Raw genomic sequence first — 14,143 nt, 5'->3', positions numbered from 1 at the left:
TATTCCAAAATGGCATGCAATGTTTCTTGAGACCATGACTCCTTTTTCTGGAGGCCCGGTCAAGAGAAACATCACCTGCATCCAGCCTAGCCTGGCAGAATTTCATATGGTTAAATGAAATCCCTCTCATTCTTCTAAAATTCAGTGAATACAGGCTCAGTCAACCCAATGCCTTCTCATATGACAAACTTGTCATTTCAGGAATTAGATAGAACATTCTCTTTTCTTAGCTAAGGAGACTAAACTTACACAATATTCCAGCTGTGGTCTAACCAAGGCCCCGTATAGCTGCAGTAGGGCTTTGTTACTCCTGTATTGAAACCCTCTTGCAAAGAAGGCCAACAGACCATTTGCCTTCTCAGTGGTTTGCTGTATGCACATGCCTGCTTTCAATGACTAATTTACAAGGTCGCCATGTCTCCTTTGTCTATCAACATTTCTGAATTCACTTACGATTTGAACAATACTCTGCCATTCTGTTTTACCTACCGAAATGGACAACCTCATACTGATCCACATGTTACTGCATCTGCCATGTAATTGTCCACTTGTTAAGTTGCTCTGAAGCCACTTTACATCCTCCTCACAACTTGCAATTTACGTCATTAGCAAATTTGGAAACATTTCATTTGATTCCATTAGCTAAATTGTTGATACATTTGTTGAATAATTGGGTCCAGGCCCTCTCTTCTGTACACAACATTTGTCACCACGTTCCACTCTGAAAACAATCCATTTATTCCTTTTCGTGGTTTCCTGTCTGCTAACCAATTCTCAGTCTGTGCCACATATTACTCTTATTCATGGAGAGAAAACAAAGTTAACATTTCGAGACTAGTGACCCTTCTTCATGAGTAGCTCGGACATTATGGTATATGTGTTGAAGATAGGAGAGGGTGAGGAAAGGGACTAAATTAATAGGTGAAGAACAGGCCCAGAAAGAGAGAAGACTGATTAGGCAGGCTATTGGAAAGGTTGTGATAATGGAACACTTAGAAAATACCAACAGGATTACACAAAATCAACATGGATTTATAAAACAGAAATTGCGCCTGACAAACCTACTGGCATTTTTTGAGGACTTAACTGTAAAATACACAGGGGACAATGAGTGGATTTGAAGTATTTTGATGTTCAAATTGCTTTTGAGAAAGGCCCATAAAAGAGGTTAGTGTGAAAAATCAAAGCAAATAGAATTAGGGTAATATAAATAAAAGAAAGACCTGCGAATGCTGGAAATCTGAAATTGCTGGAGAAACTCAATTGAACTAGCAATAATAATGGAGAGAAAACAGAGTTAATATTTCGAGTCCTGTAATCCTTCTTTAGAACTATTAGCAGCTAGGAACATGGAATATATTCTGAGGACAGGGAGTAGGAGTAAACAAATGCGTAGGAATAGAGCCCAGAGTTTATCTTCAAGATCAGAGTGGTGCTGGAAAAGCACAGCAGGTCAGGCAGCATCCAAGTAGCAGGAAAATCGATCTTCCTGCTCCTCAGATGCTGCCTGACCTGCTGTGCTTTTCCAGCACCACTCTAATCTTGACTCTAATCTTCAGCATCTGCAGTACCCCCCCCGCCCAGAGTTTATCTGCCTAACTGTCTTTCTCTGTGGGGTCTGTCTCTTCCTACCGTTTACTCCTTCACCCCAAACATCGTCTTTGGATTTTATATGATCCTTAGATTCCTTTGGTAACCACTTGTTAATGGTATACTTCTCCTCTTGTGTTCTTTTACTCAAATGAAGTGTATAACTGAATATAATGCACACATTCATGAGTTAAATATTAATCATTGTCATTTCCTTTTAATGAAATTACCCAGTCTGTCACAACTAATGTATCCTTAGCACCTTCATAGCTCCTTTTGTTTAGATTTGGGACTCTAGTTTCAGTTATCAGAGTTTCACTTTCTACAGTATTCCAATGAAGAATTCCATAACTTTTTTTCATAAACAACCTCTTACTTCAAGATTATTAATTAACCTCTTCTCATCGTACAAAACCAGGTCTAGGATAGCCTGTTCCCTAACTGGTACCTCAATGTACTGGAATTCATCCGCCATCCTGTTCCTAACATGGTTTGCTCAGTCCATAGCACCCCTATTGCATGCATCTATATTTTCCCGTTTAATGCTATCCCATACCTTAACTGTACTTTTCAGGGGCCTCTAGACAAATTGTTGCTTCCCAGCTCCACGCAGACAGATTCAACATCTGGATTTTCTACTCCCTTTCCTTTTGTACTATAACATTGATGCCATCATTCATCAACAATGCTACCCAATCTATCTTCAGATCTCAGCCATATCTCCATAACTGCAACTGCACAGCAACGATTTGCCACTATTTATGCTGTTAATTTGTCTACCTTATTGAAAATGCTCTATGCATTCAGATATAGAATCTTTGGACTTATCGTTGTGAATGTTTTACACAAATTTTTTGTACTACAGTCCCACTTACTACTAGCCCTTACTTCATCTACCTTCTATTTTTGTGTTCTACTTTTCTATCTTCCATTTCTAATTTCTTTTTCCCCTTTTTAACTGAGACTTCCATTCCCTGTCACTCTAATTTACACCATTCCTCCACAGTACTAGCAAATATCCATGAGGATATTGGTCTTGGCCTGGCTGGGATACAACCCATCCAGCTTTCCAGATCCCAGCATCCCCAGAATTGGTCATAATGTCTCACGAAACTAAATCCCTCCGTCCTAAACCTATTCTCCATCCACACATTCACACTCGTTTATTCTCCTATTCCTGATCGCTCTTGCAAATGGTACTGGGAGTAATCCTGAGTAAGCTTTGAGGTCCTGCTTTTTAATATATTTCCTAGATCTCTTATTTTTTTTGTGCAGGACCTCATTCCTCTTTTTACCTCTGTCATAGGTAAATGGTACATGTTCCATGACCTCCAGCTGATCCTTATGATAGAGGAAAGGTCATTGATAATGCAACTGAGGATAGTTGGGTCTAGGGCAAAGCCCAGATGAGATATCCTGCAGCTGAGATGGCTGATCTCTAACAACTACAGCCATCTTTCTTTCTACTAGGTATGACACTAAGCAGCAGAGTGTTTCTTCCCTGATTACCTTTGAGTGTGTCTAGAGGACTGTATACCAAGGAAGTTAATCCAGGTGTTCCCCAACAGGAAATTCTGGATGAATCAGGACATAAAGAACCTACTAAAAACCAGCATGAGGCCTTCAAATCAGGAGAGCCACTCAAATACAAGGAATCCAAGTATGACCTTTGCAGAGCCATTAAGACAGCCAAGGATCAATACCAATCCAAAGTAGAGACCCAGACAAACACGCGGCAACTATGGCAAGGACTGAATGACATCACAGGTTCTAAAATAAGACAGTGCAAGATGGGAGACGATGACATATTTCTCCCAGATCGTCTCAATGCCTTCTATGCTCGCTTTGAGCAGAATTTTGGCGGAGAGGTAACACCTATTCTGACAAGTCCTGGCAAACCTATCCCAACAGTCACTACATCAGAGGTCAGAAGTTTTCCTTCGTGTGAATCTAAGGAAAGTGATGGGACCAGGTGTAGTACCAGGCCGTGCACTCAGAGTGCAGATCAACTGGCAGAGGTCTTCTCGGACATCTTCAACCTCTACCTGCAGCAGGCCACTGTCCCTCACTGTTTCAAGAGGGCTAACATCATCTTTGTGCCTAAGAAGGCTCATGCAGCATGTCTCAATGACTACTGCCCAGTGGCCTTAACTTTGGTGGTCATTAAGTGCTTTGAAAGGCTGGTCATGGCATTAATCAACTCCAGTTTGAACTTTTATTGCTGGAACAGCACAGCAGATCAGGCAGCATCCAGGGAACAGGAGATTCGACGTTTCGGGCACAGGCCCTTCTTCCTGTTTCAACTTTGATCTCCAGCATCTGCAGACCTCACTTTCTCCTCGAAGATTAATCAACTCCAGCCTCCCCATTACTCTTGACCCACTCCAATTTGCCTATCAGACCAACAGATCCACGTCAGATGCCACATCACATGCCCTTCACTCCTCCCTAGAACATCTTGACACCAAGAACAGCCACGTAAGAATCCTACTCATTGACTACAGTTCAGCCTTCAACAGTATTATCCCCTCGAGACTGATTACTAAACTTAATGATCTCGGACTAAGCCCCACTCTCTGCAACTGGATCCTCAGTTTCCTGACCTACAGGTCACAATCAGTGAAGACTGGGGACAATATTTCATCCTCACTAACACACAACACTGGAGCCCCCTTGGGGTGCTTACTCAGCCCCTTACTGTACTCACTGTATACCCATGACTGTGTCGCCAAATAACAAACTAATGCCATTTACAAGTTCGCTGATGACACCACCACAGTCGGTTGAATCTCTGATGGCGATGAAGCAGAATACAGGAAGAACTGGAAAAATGACGCACTGAGAACAACCTAGCTCTCAGTGCCGGCAAAACCAAGGAATTCATTATTGACTTTCGATGGCATATTACTCATGCCCCCCCTACACATTAACAGCACAGAGGTGGAAAGTGTCAAGGTCCTAGGAGTGGTCATCCACAACAAGCTTTCTGCGACTCCTCATGTGAACGCACTGGTTACAAAGGCCCAATAACGTCTCTTCTTCCTCAGGCAGCTGAGCAAATTTGGCATGACGACAAATACCCTTGCCAGCTTTTACAGGTGCGCTATCAAGAGCATTCTGTCTGGATGCATCACTACCTGATATGGCAACTGTACCATTCAAGATTGGAGATGGTTACAGAGAATGGTGAACTTGGCCCAGAAAATCTCAAAGGCCAAGGTCCCATCTATAGAATCCATCTACCAGGCCTGCTGTCAAGGAAAGGCCGCCAGCATTCTCAAAGATCCATCCCACCCTGGCAATGTTTTTCTACAACCTGTACCATTGGGAAGAAGGTACAGAAGCCTGAACGCGCACAGCAGCTGGTTTCGTAACAGTTTCTACCCTACTGTTGTTAGAATACCGAATGGACTCACAAACTCTTCACTACCTGTACCTGTGTTTTTGTTTTTTGCCGCTGTTTACCGATTATTTACTTAACTATGTGATCTACCCTGTATGGCTCGCACGACAAAACATTTCACTGTGTCTTGGTACACGTGACACTCAATTCAATTCAATTTAATTCCACTTTTGCTTGGACTCCTTGAACCACACGTGGTCAAATACACCTTTGATGTCAAAGGCAGTCAGTCTCATTGTGTCTCTGGAATTTGATACTTCTGTCCATTTTTGAACCAAGGCTGTAATGAGGTCAGGAGTTAAGTGGCTCTGGCAGAACCAAAACTAGGTATCAGAGAGTAGGTTATTGTTAAGTCAGTGCCTCTTGATACCACTGTTGATGATACTTTAAATCAAATATTGACTCTTTGTTCTTTGGGCAACTGGGGTTAAGCAATAAATTCTGGCCTAGCCAGTAGTACCTACTTCCCATGAACGAATTTTAAAAAGTTTATCTATGTTGTAGGTAATGCTCCCCAAATTCTATTAAAGTGGGTTCAATTTTTTAAAATTACTGTTTCACACAAAGAGCATTCTTTGATGCAATGTTACCATTAAATTCTCTGGTCTTTTCTGTTCCACTAAGCTAGTCTTAACCCAAATAATTTCTTATTACTTCAATTTTACATTTGGATACTGAAATCTTCTTTCACCAAAGTCTTGCTCCCCCTCTGTGAAAGCTATTTTTCCCTGGTTGACCATGTTTTGGTAGCAGCAGTGCTAACCACTGTGCCACCGTGCCGCCCACTGTGCCACCGTGGATACTGAAATCTTCTTTCACCAAAGTCTTGCTCCCCCTCTGTGAAAGCTATTTTTCCCTGGTTGACCATGTTTTGGTACACTCCTTTGCTTGTACATTCTGACACTTACTGGTTACTGTTAGCTGTATCACTATCCTGTCCTATTTCTTTGCCAACTGTTAATTTTCCAAATCTCCCTTCCTGCTAATTTTCCTGCTACTATTTAGTTTAAAGTCCTATTTTCAGCTCTAGTGATACACCTCACTAGAATAGTGAGCGGCACGGTGGCACAGTGGTTAGCACTGCTGCCTCACAGCGCCTGAGACCCGGGTTCAATTCCCGCCTCAGGCGACTGACTGTGTGGAGTTTGCACGTTCTCCACGTGTCTGCGTGGGTTTCCTCCGGGTGCTCCGGTTTCCTCCCACAGTCCAAAAGGTGTGCAGGGTCAGGTGAATTGGCCATGCTAAATTGCCCGTAGTGTTAGGTAAGGGGTAAATGTAGGGGTATGGGTGGGTTTCGCTTCGGCGGGTCGGTGTGGACTTGTTGGGCCGAAGGGCCTGTTTCTACACTGTAATGTAATCTAAAAAAAAAATCTAATCTAATACTAGTTCCAGCAAAGTTCAGATGAAGCTGATCTCCATGATACAGCTTTCTCTTTCCTCAGTATTAGTATATCTGCTTCAATCACAGTTACAACCACTGTCCATGACCACAGATCAAATCTGAAATACCTCACCCAAAGGGTGTGACATCTCCTGGAAAAAATATGCCCCTGTAACCTTCCTCTCTCTGATGCACTTCAATGTCCAAACCTCGAGTTCCAGATTACCAACTCAGCCTAAGTTCGTTGAAATGAACATGCTGGTGTCCACCAGAATCCCAATGCTACAACTGTAACACATCACCTACTCTGTTACCTTTCTTGTGTTATATTCGACCAACTATGTTTCAAGTCTTAACTGTCACCTGTAGTTTTAATAAGTAGTCCAATTATTTAAGCTATAAATGTAATGTAGTATTTGTACCTCTCCAATATTAGCTTAAAAAAGTCCCACCATTTAGGGATAACATTTTAAAACTGATCAACCAATCATCTACCTGTCACGAACACTGGTTATATGTTGAGGAACCATCTAGAGAACAGGCCAACTAGAATAATTAATATGTAATGAGAAAGGAATGATTGGCGATATAACAGTGTATAGTACTTTGGAGAAGAGGGACCCTGACACGATGGAACTCTTCAACAAGATGGAGATGATGTAGTTGTTTCTGAGTCTAGAACCTCAATAAAAATAAAGTAAACAATGATGGTATGAGGCATGAATTGGCTATGATAAATTGGGGAGCATTATTTAAAAGGAATGACGGTAGATTGGCGATGGCAAAGATTTAAAAAATTCATGGAGGAACAACAATTGTTCATTCCTGTCTAACACAAAAAAAGGCGAAAGATGGTCCAATCATGGCTAACAAGGGAAATTAGAGATAATATTAAATCTGAAGAAGGGGCATACAAATTCAATAAAAAAGCATAGAAGAACTGAGGATTAATTGGGAACAGTTTAGATTTTTGGTGAAGGAGGACAAGGAGATTGATTTGAGAGGGGAAAACGGAATACAAAAGTAAGCTTGTCGGGAATACACAAAATGATTGCAAAAGCACATACAGGTTTAGGAAGAGAAAAGTATTAGTGAAGAGAAATACAGGTGCCTTTAATCAGAAACAAGTCAGTTATAATAGGGAACAAAGAGATGGCAGAGCAATTAAATACATATTTTGATTCTGTCTTCATAAAAAGGACACAAATAGTGTCCTACTTCTCAAAAATGTTGGAGAACACAGGGTCAAGTGAGAGGGAGGAACTGAAGGAAATCAGCATTATTACGGAAATACTGTTGGGAAATTGATGCAATTAAAAGCCATTAAATCCTATGGTCTGACAATCTACATCCCAGAATGCTTAAGAAAGTTAGCATAGAAATAGTGGCTGCATTGGTAGTTATCTTTCAAGATTCCAAGACTATGGAACAGTTCCTATGGATTGGAGGGTAGCTAATGTAGCACCACTACTTAAAACAGATGGTAGAGAGATATCAGGGAATTACAGACTGTTAACCTGATATTAGTAGTTGAGGAAATGTTGGAGTCCACTTAAAATATTTAATAACTGAGCATTTGGAAAACAGTGACAGGAATGAACAGAGTCAGCAGGGATTTACAAAAAGGGAGACCATACTTGACAAATCTATTGGAATATTTTGAGAATGTACCTAGTAGAGTTGATGTGATTTATTTAGTCCAAAACTCCAAGTAAAGGACCTGTAGGTGTGATAGCATATAAAACTAATGAGTGACAGATTGGAGATGGTGCATTGTAATGGATAGAGAACTGGTTGAGAGACAGGAAACAAGGAATAGAAATAAACTGAATGGTGGTAGTGGGGTAATATAGGAATTGGTGCTTGGCTCCCAGGTATCCATAATGTCATGAATGACTTAGATAATGGAACAAAAGGTAATTTCTCCACATTTGAAAACAACACAAAGCTTGGTGAGAGGAGGATGGAAAGATTCTTCTGTGTGATATGAACAAATTGAGAAAGTGGGCAAATGAATGGCCAATAAAGCATAATGGGAATAAATGTGACATAGCAAGAACGGGAAGGTAGATTGGAAAAGGGGGAAGATGCAATGAGGTCTGGATGTCCTCAAACACCAGTTACTGAAGTAAGCACACAGGTGCAGTAGGCAGTGAAGAAGGCAAATGCTATACAGTATTGGAGCAGGCCACTTGGTTCCATGAGCTACTCGGCTACCTAACACAATCACAGCTAACTGTCCAAATTAATATTCTGCTCCCTATTCTCTCCATGTCACTTGATCCCTTTAGGCCTGAGAACTCTATCTTATGTATGCTGCTACAGCAGCAGGATTCAAGTAAGGAGCAAGGATGCTTTGCTGCAATTGCACAGGGCCTTGGTGAGACTACATCTGGAATATTCTGCACAGTTTTGGTTTCCTTAAATGAGAAAGGATAGCGGGAGTGCAGTGAAAGTTACCAGACTGATTCCTGGGATGTCAGGACTGACGTAAAATAACACACTCGATCAATTAGGTCTATATTCATTGGCTTTTAGAAGAAGCAGATCTCATAGAAAACTATAAAATTCTAACAAGATAAGATACTTGCAGAAAGGATCTTCTCAATAACCAGGAGTCCAGAATCAGGAATCACAGTCTAAGGATATGACGTAGGCCACTTAGGACAGAGATGAGAAGAAATTTCTTCATCCAGAGAGTGTTGAGCTTGCAGAATCATCTACCACAGATAATGGCTAAGGCCAAAATATTAAATGTTTTCAATAAGGAGTTTGATACTGTTCTGAGGGCTAAAGGAATCCAGGCTATAGGGAAATACAGTAAAGCATTTCCTAAAGCAATTCACAGGAGGAATATTACGTGCAGTTCTGGTCTCCCTCCTATAGGAAGGATTTTGTGAAACTTGAAAAGGTTCAGAAAAGATTTACAAGGATGTTGCAAGGGTTGGAGGATTTGTGTTATCGGGAGAGACTGAATAAGCTGCAGCTGTTTTACCTAGAGCATCTGAGGCTGAGGGGTGACCATATAGAGGCTCATAAAATCATAAGGGACATGGATTTGAGGGAGTCCAGAATTAGAGGGCATTGGTTTAGGGTGAGAGGGGAAGGATTTAAAATGGATCTAAGGGGGCAACGTTCTCATGCAAAAGGTACTGTGTATTTGAAATGAGCTGCCAGAGGAAGTGGTGCAGACTGGTACAATTTAAAAGGTACCTGGATGAGTATATGAATAGGAAGGGTTTAGAGGGATATGGGCTAAGTGCTGGCAAATGGGATTAGGTTAATTTAGTATATCTGGTCAGCATGGATGAGTTGGACTGAAGGGTCTATTTTCGTGCTATACATCTCTATGACTGAGTGTCTACAAATAAAATCTGACACCGAACCAAAAAAAAGGAATATTAGGACAGACAAAAGCTTGGTCAAAGAGGTAGGTTTTAAAGTCTATCTTAAAAGAAAAAAAAACAGAGAAGAAGTGGTGAGAGGAGGGGTGAATATTCTGCAGCTTAGTACTTTGGCAGCCTGAAGCACAGCCACCAATAATATGGTAATTAAAATGAATGCAAATAGACTAGAATTGGAACAGGACAGACATTTTGGAACATTGGGATGGAGTAGCATACAGATCTAGAGAATGGCGAGCCCGTGGATGGATTTGAAAACAATGACATTTTTTTGGTGTTGCCAGACAGGTTAATCTGCACACAAGTAGGTCAATCACCACGAGTGATGAGGTAAACATAACTTAATGCGAGGTGGACTATGGGAAGCACAGTTTTGGATGAATTTAATATTTTGAAGTGTGGACAAAATAAGACCAGCCAAGAGTCAAGTCTTAAGGTAACTAACAAAGGATGAGGCTTTCATCAGCAGTTGAGAGGAGATGAGGCAAAATCAAATCAAATTAATTATGGATGTCGGCAGCTTTGTTGATGCAGCAAATCAGTGATCAGAAGTTCATCTCAGAGTCAAATACTGACTAAAGTTCAAATGGTCAGAATTCACCTCAGACAGTTTCCAGGAAGAAAGATGGGGTCTGTAGCTAGGGATTAGAAGTTAGGTTGGGGGTCAAAAATAATTGCCTCAGTTCTCCAAATCAGTTGCTGAATGTTCCAGCTCCAGCAGTTGTGTGTGACAAAAATTTGGACAGATTAAAGATAAGTTACTTAGTCAGGCATGCTTTGAGGTGAAATGGAAATAATACATTCAGGCAGTGTGGCATACAGATTAGCTATCGGTGTATTTTTATTCTTTCAGAATATAGTGCATAATTTTAATAATTCAGTGATTAAAAGAATAAAACTGGCCAATATAGACGTCAAGGAAGCTAATTCATGATATTAAGAACAAGGATAGCATTTCTGATGAGCTATCTGTTCACTTTCCCCAGTTTCCAAGTCCAACCTAGACAGATAGAAATGTGGAATGATGATGGAAAGAGTGAATTTTAATTGTTACTGTGGCTGGTGATGAAAAAAAATCAGGGAAGAAAAATAAAGCTTTTTTTTTGCTTGTCTTTACCTCCTCAAGGCATTCTAAAATGATACACAATCAATAAGTTATTTTTAAAGCAGAGCCCCATTATTATATTCATTTAAGAAACAACCAAACCTACCAACAGCAATAAGATGTAGCAAATGAATCTGTATTTAGCTTTGTTTGTTGGGAACACCTGGAAGGACTTTTCTTGGAATAGCACTTTTATATCCACCTCGACAATTGGACAAATCACTATTCTTTCACATCCAAATTATTAAAGGTAGAAGTTGCTATAGCCCTATTGAAACATACAGCTGTTCTCTTGTTAGAGAGAGAGATTAACTGTTGGTGGTTTAATTTAAGGATTCCCTCATTGCGATTAGCTCAGTTGGGCTGGTTTGTGATGCAGAGTGATGCCAACAGCAAAGGTACATTTCCCACAACAGCTTAGGTTACAATGAAAATCCCTCCTTAACTTCTCCCTTACACTACTGATAAATCAACATTCACTCATTATTGTACAGACTTGTTAGCCTAACCTACGTGTTCAAGTCTTGGAATGGGTCTTGAACTCAAGATTTTCAAATGGAATACAATACTATTGGTGACACTTTTCTAAAGTTTAATATCATCACATAATGATGCATATATTTAAGTGAGGTTGAGAAAAACAGTTTTACTTAATAGCTGGTTTGAATTCAAGATTTATAGATAGTCCATTCAAAAGTTGAAAAAGTCTGGTTGCCTGATGCTAAACACTGGAACCAATATTACCTTGGGATCAGCATTCATTGGTTATAAAGACTCATAGAAGATAGGAGGAAGTGTAGTCCATTCAACCCATAAAGCCTGCTCTGCCATTCAATATGACCATGGGTGATCATCAAGCTCAATGCCTTAATCACACCCTCCTCCATAGCCCTTTATCCTTAGCCACAAGAGTTATATTTAGCTCCTTCTAGAAAGTACATGTTTTGGCCTCAACCACTTTCCACAAACTCACCATGGGCGGCACAGTAGTTAGCACTGCTGCCTCACAGCGCCAGAGACCCATGTTCCATTCCCGCCTCAGGCAACTGTCTGTGTGGAGTTTGCACATTCTCCCAGTGTCTGCATGGGTTTCCTCCGGGTGCTCCGGTTTCCTCCCATAGTCCAAAAATGTGCAGGTTAGGTGAATTGGCCATGCTAAATTGCCCGTAGTGTTAGGTGAAGGGGTAAATGTAGGGGAATGGGTCTGGGTGGGTTACTCTTCAGAGGGTTGGTATGGACTTTATGGGCCGAAGGGCCTGTTTCCACACTGTAAGTAATCTAATCACCATTCTCTGGGTGAAGAAATATTGTCTCACCTCAGTCATAAAAGGTGTACCCCTTATCCTTAAACTATAATCCCCAATCCTGAAGTGTCTCACCATCAAGAACATCCTTACTGCATTTAACCTGTACAGTCCTGTTAAAATGTTGTAAGTTTCTATAAGAACCCTCCTCATTCTTCTACATTGCAGTGAGTACAATCCTCAGTGACTCAATCTCTCCTCATATGTCAGTCATTCTATTCCAGGAATCAATTTGGGAAACGTTTGCTGCACTCTGTCTATAGCAAGAGTATCTTTCTTCAGATAAGGAGATCAAAACTGCACACAATACTCCAATAGCCTCAGCAATGCCCGGTATAATTACAGCAATACATCCTTGTTTCTGTACTCAATCCTCTCACTATGAAGACTGACGTACATTTGTCTTCTTTACTATTTGCTACAGCTGCTTACTTTCAGCGATCCAAGTGCTGTCAAACATTCCCCCCTCTCAATTTATAGCCAAATAACAATCTGCCTTTCAATTTTTGCTAGCAAAGTAGACAATATCACATTTGTCCAAATTATATTGCACCTGTCATGCATTTGCTCACTTCCTCAACCTGCTGAAATCTCACAATATCTCTGCATCTTCCTAACAGCTCACCCTTTCACCGAGCTTTGTGCCATCTGCAAAATTTAAGATATTACATTTAGTTTTATCTTCTAAATAATTAATATATATGGAATAGCTGGGTTTCTAGTGCTAATCTCTATGGCACCCCATTAGTCACTACCTGCCATTCAGAAAAAGACCTATTTCTACTCTTGGTTTCCTTAATGCTTACTAATTTTCTAATCATGTCATACACTGTCCAAGATCCCCCATATTACACATTAATCTCTTATGTGGGACTTTGTCAAAAGCCTTCTGAAAGTCCAAATAAACCACATCCACTGGCTCCTCCTGATCAATTTTACAAGTTACATTCTCAAATAATTCCAGTAGATTTGTCAACATGATTTCCCTTTTGTAAATCTATGCTGACTGTGTCTGAATCTCTTAATTGGAGATTGGAGGTTAGCTAACGTAGTTAATCTGACTCTCCTGCTTTCCACAGTTTTCTAAGTGTTCTGCTATAAAATGTTTGATAACGGACTCTAGCATTTTTCCCACTACTGACATCAGAGCCAGTGAACTATAATTCCCTGCTTTCTTTTTACTTCCTTTTTTGAATAGCGTGGCTCCATTAGCTAACTTTAAATCTACAGGAACTGTTCTGGAGTCTAAGGGCTTATGCCCAAAACGTCGATTCTCCTGTTCCCTGGATGCTTCCTGACCTGCTGCGCTTTTCCAGCAACACATTTTCAGCTCTGATCTCCAGCATCTGCAGACCTCACTTTCTCCTTGAAAAATAACCATCAAGGTAACTACTATCACATCAATTTCTCCAACATGATTTCTCTATTAATACAGAATTGTTTCAGTTTCTCCCCCTCACTAAACCCTGTGTTGCCTATCATATCCGCTATGCTATTTATTCTTTGTTTGTGAAGACAGAAGCAAAGTAAGAATTTAGTTTTGTCAGGCATTTCTTTGCTCTCTATTATAAATTCCCCTGTTTCTGACTGTAAAAGACCTACATTAGTTTTCACCAATGCTCTTCTCTTTACCTACCAAAATAAACTTTTACAGTCAGTTCTTATGTTCCCTGCAAGTTATACTCTATTTTCCACTTCTTAATCAATACCTGGTCCTCCTTTGCTAACTTCCAAACTATTCCCAATCTTTAGGTCTATTGTTCTTTTGCCACTTTGTATGCCTCTGCTTTGCAGTTAGTATGATCTATAACTTCCCTCATAAGCCATTGTTTGGTCACAATTCTCTTTGCACCAAACAGGAATAGATAATTTTGTAGTTCACTCTTTGGATATGGAGTGGCAAACATTCAATGTAATTCCTTTCAGTAATATTTCCCAACCCAGCATAGCAACACT

The 14,143-nt window shown here is 40.5% G+C and overlaps 1 protein-coding gene across 5 annotated transcripts in view; it reads right to left on the bottom strand.

Moving 5' to 3' along the window:
* LOC122548908 (zinc finger protein ZFAT-like) overlaps window positions 1–14,143 on the bottom strand; it is a 139,493-nt gene that overhangs the window by 59,779 nt on the left and 65,571 nt on the right. The gene's annotated exons all lie outside the window — the stretch shown is intronic.

The sequence above is a fragment of the Chiloscyllium plagiosum genome, chromosome 4, assembly GCF_004010195.1.
Source record: "Chiloscyllium plagiosum isolate BGI_BamShark_2017 chromosome 4, ASM401019v2, whole genome shotgun sequence".
In the NCBI taxonomy this organism is placed as follows: domain Eukaryota; kingdom Metazoa; phylum Chordata; class Chondrichthyes; order Orectolobiformes; family Hemiscylliidae; genus Chiloscyllium; species Chiloscyllium plagiosum.
The sequence above is the reverse complement of the archived record's forward strand: the minus strand, read 5'-3'. Positions and strand labels throughout refer to the sequence as shown.